The 9,233-nt window shown below is 44.6% G+C and overlaps 1 long non-coding RNA gene across 1 annotated transcript; it reads right to left on the bottom strand.

Annotated features, from left to right (window-relative positions):
- Positions 1–6,537: 6,537 nt before the first annotated feature.
- LOC311048145 lies at positions 6,538–7,205 on the bottom strand. The gene is made up of 3 exons (XR_014601064.1): positions 7,100–7,205; positions 6,770–6,863; positions 6,538–6,676 (listed from the first exon to the last, which is right to left on the bottom strand). It is a non-coding gene; the product is annotated as an uncharacterized lncRNA (long non-coding RNA).
- Positions 7,206–9,233: the final 2,028 nt, after the last annotated feature.

Genomic DNA, 9,233 nt, shown 5'->3' with positions numbered 1-9,233 from the left:
ACCAAGGTTTGCCTCCTGCCACCGTTGTGAACTGGAGGCTCAGAGCCGCTTTCAGCAGGTAGCCTGCCACCTTGGTTACCCCGAGGCTCCGTAGGACCACCCAGCTGGCTGGCCATGGCTCTCCGCCCTGGCGTAGTGGTGTGCTTCCCCTCCATCTTGGGTGGGCTGGTGTCGACGTCCGTCATAGCGGCGCCCTCTGGACGGTCCTCCATGGCAGCTGTCGTGGCTGACACCTCCGACGGTGCCTCTCCTGGTGCAGCTTCTCCAGTAGCGACCTCCAGCGGCTGGCACCCCTCTGCATTGAATGGTTCGGTGGCAACGTCCTCTGACGCCCTCGCCTGCGCGGCTCCATCGACCATCTCCCTTGCAGCTTCTCTCGCGACCTCCAGTGGCAGCTCCACCGCGCCCGCAGCTTGGTCTGCGGGAGCAGCAACGCTGTCTGATGGCACCTCCTTCTCAGCCGTCAACGGTTCCTCTCCTCCAGCTGTCACGACGACGTCCTCTGACGCCCTCGCCGGCGCCTCTCCTGCGGCCTCTGGTGGATGGTGTCCCTCTGCGTTGAGTGGGTCCTCCTCCGTGACTGTCACGATTGACGCCTCTGCCTCGACCGCCACGTCTCCCGTGGCCTTGTCTCCAGGAGCTGGTTCGACCTCCGATGGCACTCCCTCCTCGGCCGCCGACTCCTCTGCGACGTTGACTCCCTCTGGAACCTTCTCAGCGTCGTCTTCTGGAGCAGTAGCAGCTTCTGGTTCAGCCGCTTGCACAGTGGGAGTAACTTTCTCACCTCCCTCTGCAGCGTAGAGTGGGGTCTCTGCGTTCGCAGCTTCGTCTGCAGGAACAGCAACGCCTGGTTTGACCTCTGATGCCACTCCCTCCGGATGGCCCTCTGGACGGACTTCCTTCTCAGCGTGGTCCCCTGGAGCTGGTTCGACCTCCGATGGCACTCCCTCCGCCGCGTTGTCCATCGAGACTGCTCTGCTGGCCGCCTGCTCATCTGCGATGTCGGCTCCTAGCACGGCTCCCTCTGGAACCTTCTCAGCGTCGTCTCCTGGTGCAGTAGTGATGCCATCTGGGACTCTGAGCACTGCTGGCCCAGTTGATCCGGCTGTAGGTGTGACATTCCGACCCCCCTTTGCAGCGACCGGCTTATCTGTAGGACTGGTGACATCCTCACCTCCTCCAGCTGCTCTGTCCTTTACGACCGGCTCTGCTGCTATCTCTGTGGGGGAGGTCATTTGCTCTTCCCTCACAGCAGGGGATTCACACAATTCGGCTTTTGACCATCTGGTCAAAGTTGCCTCCTTGATTCTCTCTATAGTCTCGTCATACTCAAGGCAACAGACATCCTGTATCCTGCAGATCACAGATGAATCGATGCCGACAACTTCCAGTATGGCGATAGAATAAGTAACAACCTCCAGGAATCTATCTAAATCAGCTTTTACCTCCCATGCCAGCCTTTCGCTTGGTAGACCACAAAGAGCAAACTCTGCATCTCTCCTAAAAACTGCTTGAGCTGCTTCACACCTCTCTAGTAACTCAGCTAACACTTCCATCCCCCTTTTTTACCTGGCCTTCTTGGCTTCTACAGGACTTTAGGTTTAGGCTTTTATTAGTTAGTCTTAATACAATAGGCTGTGAAAGCAATCGTCAGTTCTTTTAGCAAGCAGTAGTGTTGTTCAGCCTTTAGCTCATAACAACAATAATTAATTAACACTGTGTTTAACCTGTAATAGCACCCACCCTGTAGCATTCTATGCAAGAAGCCTGTTAATGGTCTATTCACATTTAGTTATTTTGTTAATTAATACTGGCAGGATTTATTTAGCTCTACCAAAGTAAATAATAGCATTTAACCCACAATGATGACTTAATCCACTGCTATTGGAACTAACCATCTAGTTGCTCACAGTTTTAGTCTATCATAACGTCTGGTTAACCATGGTATTGCACTAGTGGTAGAAATCCTCCCCCACCCCTTATCAGTAAACAATGGCCTTTAACTCCCGATTATAAGATCACCCCCTAAACGCTGTCATTTAGTCTAATTTTTAGCTATATTGCAGTGTCTGGTCTCTCATACGGCCTAGTTAAACCATGAATACTATTTTAAGGTTTGTCTAATCAGCTTAAAGCAAGCATCTATGATTAGATTATTAACCAAACCTAACTACTTCTCCTCTCAAGGCGTGTTAGAATTTGGCGGTTAGCTTACAAGACAATGCTAATTTTACTCCCCCACCACCCAACAGTGGCAGTGGCAGTTAGCTAGCAGCTAGCACTTTATGCTAGACAATAGATCTGTTAGCACTGTGAGCTAGCGACACTAAGAGTAGCTCTCAGGACTGTTAGCTTTCTAAACCCCCTTATTGGTACGCTAATCAAACTTTTAACGGTAGCCTAGCTACATAACCTGTGGTTAGCTTCTGCTTCTCCCTCAGCTCCTTATTCTTAGCACGCAGCGTTTCACAATCTACAGTCTCTTTGTCCTCCACGGTCTTCGCAGAACTGTGGGGCTTTGTTCATAGCAACCTGATAGCGAGTCTCTTCCCGGTGGTTCCTCGGGCCCGTACGGTATTACTGCCTCGGTCCTAGCGTCGTGTAGGCCGCCGGCTCCGTGTATCTCCCTTCGCCTCCGTGGACAGATGACTTCCTTCAGTTTGTGTTAGTTGAGGCCCTTTGTCCCCTTTGTTCACACAACTAGCACTGGTTCATTAAGCCAGCGTTAGTTCTGTGAGCCTATTTAAACCTGTCCCATACCAGGCCTTATAATTATTTTATTATTACAACTCACGTCTCATCTTAAAGAGACCGTGCGTCTTCATTCCTATGGCTATAGGAGTGTGTTATTCTTTATATAACATGCATAACATCCGCTTCCAAGGCCTCTCTCTTTCCTAGAATTACAGAAGCTACCACGGGACCTTTTCTCAAGGTTCATCCGCTTCTATGGCCAAATACTTTCTTAGAGTTTACCAAGGCTACCACGGGTTTATAATTGTTTAATTACTCTGTAACATTTAATCACTGTTTAATGACTATGTAACCAATACACACAACTAGTTGTCCCTCTCAGACACACTAGTGGTTGATTACTATGTAACACTTGAACTTTGTTAATGACTTTGTAATTATACTTATACCTAGTTGTCCCTCTCAGACAAACTAGTACTGTGTTAAAGGCCTTATTAAAGGCCGCTTAAACTTAGTAGAAAAGTCCCCTCCGGAGACTACTAAAGTTTCATAACTTGTAATTAAACTTAAAACTGATAGATGTCTCTTCTATAAGAGACTCTAAAGTTTAATAACTGCGTAGTTCAACGCTTAAAACTCGAATATGCCTCCTCCGGAGGCATCAATAGTTTTATTACTTTAGTAATACACGACTCTGAAGGCCTTATTAAAGGCCAGCACAGTTTAATACTGTGTTATACCCTCTGTATAACACGGTTAATCTGCTTAAAACTCTAGGTTGTCCCCTCCGGGGACACCAGTAGTTTTATTACTGTTCAATTTTGTAGCAAATCGCACTTTCTGCGTTTGATGCAGCTAAGCTACAATCGCTAGACCCATTGAAAGGGTTCAAGAAGAGTGGAGAGAGTTGTAAGCACATTACTCATACCTGGTGTCTTTGATGGTTTTTTATTTACTATACAAACATTACAAACATAATCTAGTCTAAAACTTAGTTACCAGTTAGCAACGGTTAGCACTTTAGGCACCGGTAGTTAGTGGTTAGGTAATAAAACCTGAGAGAGAGAATAAGCACATAACACACAGAGTATTAAGGATATGACTTCACATCAGACGTACACATCACAAGTACAAAATTACAATGTTACTCACTATTGGTCTCTCACTCTCTTGTAGGATCTCGGTAAGTTACTTAAAACCCATATTTCAGGTAACCCACGGCACTGTTCCTTCCGAATCTAAAATCCTGTGCTCAGGCAGCCTATTATATCAACTCCACACATAAGGTCCGCCTTTAGGGCAGATCTTTAAGCAACAGGAAGTTCTGGTTACCCACAAGGCTTTGCGCTTGGTCATGTACTGCTTCTTATCACACAAAGGCTGGCTAGCTCTGGCCCTGCTCAGTCAACCAAAGGCTCTTATCTCACAACCTTCCCCCGCTTGGTATGCGAGGGGCCCTTTGAAGCAGCTACCTCACCAGGGGGTCTAATCTGGCCTGCTAGACTCAACTTAAAGGGACATGTATTCTCCCACAGGACAGATTACAAAGTACATTACTATATCATTAATAATAATCCACGATTATCTTTCATAATCATAGATTATTTCCACACACACACACACACACACACACACACACACACACACACACACACACACACACACACACACACACACACACACACACACACACACACACACACACACGTATGAGATCCAAACAAAAGTATTGCTGTGCCGCTGCCTTCTGCAAAAAGGAGGATTTTGGCCTGCACCAAGTACAACCAAAATTGTGTATTGGGTGCATAATTTTTAGATGACAACATACCCATGTTCACTTGCCATGTGTGCAACCAATATCTTCACCATGTCGCGTCTTCTGGTATCCGTTAGGCTTTTTGTCCGAGCATACTCGGTAATGATCCTCTCTCCGCCAGGTCTGTCCGAGTCCCCGTCATTGTCTGCACCAGAGCTGAGAAAGGAGCTGCTGCTGCTGGCAATGGAATTGCTTGCAGAGGGGCTCACTGAATCTAGCAATAATGTTGACATAACAAGTGTGATTAGCAAGAGAGGAATGTTTGTGGCAAGTGTAATGTAAAAAGCTCACATTAGATACGGAAGGATCCACACACCAACAAAGTTCTTCCTCAGACACTTTCTCTCTTTTACTTACATTGGGCGTATAAAACAAAGATCATTTCAAAGTACAAAAATATACCTGTGTGACATTTTAGGTTAGCCAGGACTGTATGGATGAGGCTATAAGGCTCCATGTTGATAAGCAACAGAACTCACCTTCAGGATTTGGGTCTTGGGGTGAACAAATCTCCAACACACCAAGGTCTGGTTTCTTCATAAAAAACTGAAACGCCTCCTTGTCAACTTCAGTGTTCAAGTCATCATAGACTTTTAAGTCTGAGGTACTAGGAATTTCAAATTTCTTGGCAACTGAAGACAAAACAAGATTGCACAAGCTTATTGATAAATCTGTTGTGCAATTGATTTAATTTGTATTAATGTGTCATAAAAATGGATTAAAATAGCCACAGAAAATTCAATCATATGAGGAAGATTGACAGCCCTACTGAAGACATTGAATCACTCTATCCTAAATAAAATGGATTGTGCCTTGTACTGTACACCCAGCATGTTGTTGCATATGACAGTGGTTCTCAATTTTTCATGTCAAGGACCCCCCAAATTGACAATTAGCCCACAGGCCCCCATTTGAAAAGATATGCCAGGGACCCCCATAATAAGACTTTTACGGCTCTAGCAGTGATTCTCAACCATTTTAATATCAAGGACCCCCATTTAATGGCATGTCTATCTCTGGGACCCCAATTTATATTGTAAAATCAATGTTAAGACAGTGTAAAAATGGAACCAAATGGACCCCAATCATTTGTACACCATCAATGGCATAGGGCATGCTGTGGAACAATGTTTCACTCACCACACTCCAGAAATGATGTAAAAGACAGTCAGTCCCTCAAAGCAGATGTATTTCTGCCCGTCAAGATGTTTCACACATACAGCCTGCATGCTTTGATGGAGAAAACATAATAATGTTACTAAGACGATATAGGCTACAACAACTCATGCAGTATGAGGAGTGTTACAATTAGAAACTATTACAAAAGCACTATCTACAGGCAGACTAAATGTAAAGGACCCCCCAAAATGATATGAATTTGGTCGCGGACCCCCATCTCAAAATATTTTGTTCCATGGACCCCCAGAAGCAAAGATTTGAGTTATTGTTCGCTTTAAAAGAATATATATTTTCAAAAAATAGCAGATCTACAAGCTCATAGCACGGCACTCGGTGCCGCGCTATGAGCTTGTATATCTGCTATTTTTGAATAGTCAACGTGTAAAATAATGCTTTTTAGCTCAAATGAAAAAGTGACACAGATGCTTCCTCAGGTCTTAGTGGGTTAATGCAAGGCAGTTGAAGAGCCACATACATACAGACACATATACAATGGCCTCACGACACTGGGTTTCTGTGGTTAGCTGGTTTTCCTCACAGACGGGAGCTCTGTCGCCAGCATTTGGACCACCTGTAACAGTGTAGAAACCACATATACTGCTGCAATACTTTCCAGTAATATGCATTTACTATAAGGATCCATCTTTACAATTGCTAGACAGTGGACTGGGGGAAACATGACATGTTGCACTGGTTCTTCCTGTGCGCGTGTGTGTGTGTGTGTGTGTGTGTGTGTGTGTGTGTGTGTGTGTGTGTGTGTGTGTGTGTGTGTGTGTGTGTGTGTGTGTGTGTGTGTGTGTGTGTGTGTGTGTGTGTGTGTGTGTGTGTGTGAACATGTGACTTCCCCCTTAAATTCTAACTACAATCAAAATCAAACACCCGTCAGTGGCTGAACTCTTTTTTTTGTCCCTCTGATGCTTCTTTTTGAAGTGATTTCACTCGCCATGCCAGAAACCCACTCCCATCTACTGGACTGTAATACTGTTCCTAAAACACAAGAAGAAAAGAGGGGGGAAAAGTGTCATTTGGTTTTAATGAGCATGTGTAAATGTGCGTTAGACTGGTGTTTTATGTACTTACATAGCCCAAATTTCCCTGGGGATCGGCCAGGTATGGGAATAAGGCAGTGATGCCCTGTGCATAGTCCTCTTTAACACGCCTTGAAGGACTCGTCCTACAGCACACACACACACACACACACACACACACACACACACACACACACACACACACACACACACACACACACACACACACACACACACACACACACACACACACACACACACGTATGAGATCCAAACAAAAGTATTGCTGTGCCGCTGCCTTCTGCAAAAAGGAGGATTTTGGCCTGCACCAAGTACAACCAAAATTGTGTATTGGGTGCATAATTTTTAGATGACAACATACCCATGTTCACTTGCCATGTGTGCAACCAATATCTTCACCATGTCGCGTCTTCTGGTATCCGTTAGGCTTTTTGTCCGAGCATACTCGGTAATGATCCTCTCTCCGCCAGGTCTGTCCGAGTCCCCGTCATTGTCTGCACCAGAGCTGAGAAAAGAGCTGCTGCTGCTGCTGGCAATGGAATTGCTTGCAGAGGGGCTCACTGAATCTAGCAATAATGTTGACATAACAAGTGTGATTAGCAAGAGAGGAATGTTTGTGGCAAGTGTAATGTAAAAAGCTCACATTAGATACGGAAGGATCCACACACCAACAAAGTTCTTCCTCAGACACTTTCTCTCTTTTACTTACATTGGGCGTATAAAACAAAGATCATTTCAAAGTACAAAAATATACCTGTGTGACATTTTAGGTTAGCCAGGACTGTATGGATGAGGCTATAAGGCTCCATGTTGATAAGCAACAGAACTCACCTTCAGGATTTGGGTCTTGGGGTGAACAAATCTCCAACACACCAAGGTCTGGTTTCTTCATAAAAAACTGAAACGCCTCCTCGTCAACTTCAGTGTTCAAGTCATCATAGACCTTTAAGTCTGAGGTACTAGGAATTTCAAATTTCTTGGCAACTGAAGACAAAACAAGATTGCACAAGCTTATTGATAAATCTGTTGTGCAATTGATTTAATTTGTATTAATGTGTCATAAAAATTGATTAAAATAGCCACAGAAAATTCAATCATATGAGGAAGATTGACAGCCCTACTGAAGACATTGAATCACTCTATCCTAAATAAAATGGATTGTGCCTTGTACTGTACACCCAGCATGTTGTTGCATATGACAGTGGTTCTCAATGTTTCATGTCAAGGACCCCCCAAATTGACAATTAGCCCACAGGCCCCCATTTGAAAAGATATGCCAGGGACCCCCATAATAAGACTTTTACGGCTCTAGCAGTGATTCTCAACCATTTTAATATCAAGGACCCCCATTTAATGGCATGTCTATCTCTGGGACCCCAATTTATATTGTAAAATCAATGTTAAGACAGTGTAAAAATGGAACCAAATGGACCCCAATCATTTGTACACCATCAATGGCATAGGGCATGCTGTGGAACAATGTTTCACTCACCACACTCCAGAAATGATGTAAAAGACAGTCAGTCCCTCAAAGCAGATGTATTTCTGCCGGTCAAGATGTTTCACACATACAGCCTGCATGCTTTGATGGAGAAAACATAATAATGTTACTAAGACGATATATAGGCTACAACAACTCATGCAGTATGAGGAGTGTTACAATTAGAAACTATTACAAAAGCACTATCTACAGGCAGACTAAATGTAAAGGACCCCCCAAAATGATATGAATTTGGTCGCGGACCCCCATCTCAAAATATTTTGTTCCATGGACCCCCAGAAGCAAAGATTTGAGTTATTGTTCGCTTTAAAAGAATATATATTTTCAAAAAATAGCAGATCTACAAGCTCATAGCGCGGCACTCGGTGCCGCGCTATGAGCTTGTATATCTGCTATTTTTGAATAGTCAACGTGTAAAATAATGCTTTTTAGCTCAAATGAAAAAGTGACACAGACGCTTCCTCAGGTCTTAGTGGGTTAATGCAAGGCAGTTGAAGAGCCACATACATACATACATACAGCCACATATACAATGGCCTCACGACACTGGGTTTCTGTGGTTAGCTGGTTTTCCTCACAGACGGGAGCTCTGTCGCCAGCATTTGGACCACCTGTAACAGTGTAGAAACCACATACACTGCTGCAATACTTTCCAGTAATATGCATTTACTATAAGGATCCATCTTCACAGTTGCTAGACAGTGGACTGGGGGAAACATGACATGTTGCACTGGTTCTTCCTGTGTGTGTGTGTGTGTGTGTGTGTGTGTGTGTGTGTGTGTGTGTGTGTGTGTGTGTGTGTGTGTGTGTGTGTGTGTGTGTGTGTGTGTGTGTGTGTGTGTGTGTGAACATGTGACTTCCCCCTTAAATTCTAGCTACAATCAAAATCACAAACCCGTCAGTGGCTGAACATTTCTGCTCTTTTTTTGTCCGTCTGATGCTTCTTTTTGAAGGGATTTCACTCGCCATGCCAGAAACCCACTCCCATCTACTG

The sequence above is a fragment of the Gymnoscopelus microlampas genome (assembly GCF_963454915.1).
Source record: "Gymnoscopelus microlampas genome assembly, chromosome: 7".
NCBI classification, from domain to species: Eukaryota; Metazoa; Chordata; class Actinopteri; order Myctophiformes; family Myctophidae; genus Gymnoscopelus; species Gymnoscopelus microlampas.
The sequence above is the reverse complement of the archived record's forward strand: the minus strand, read 5'-3'. Positions and strand labels throughout refer to the sequence as shown.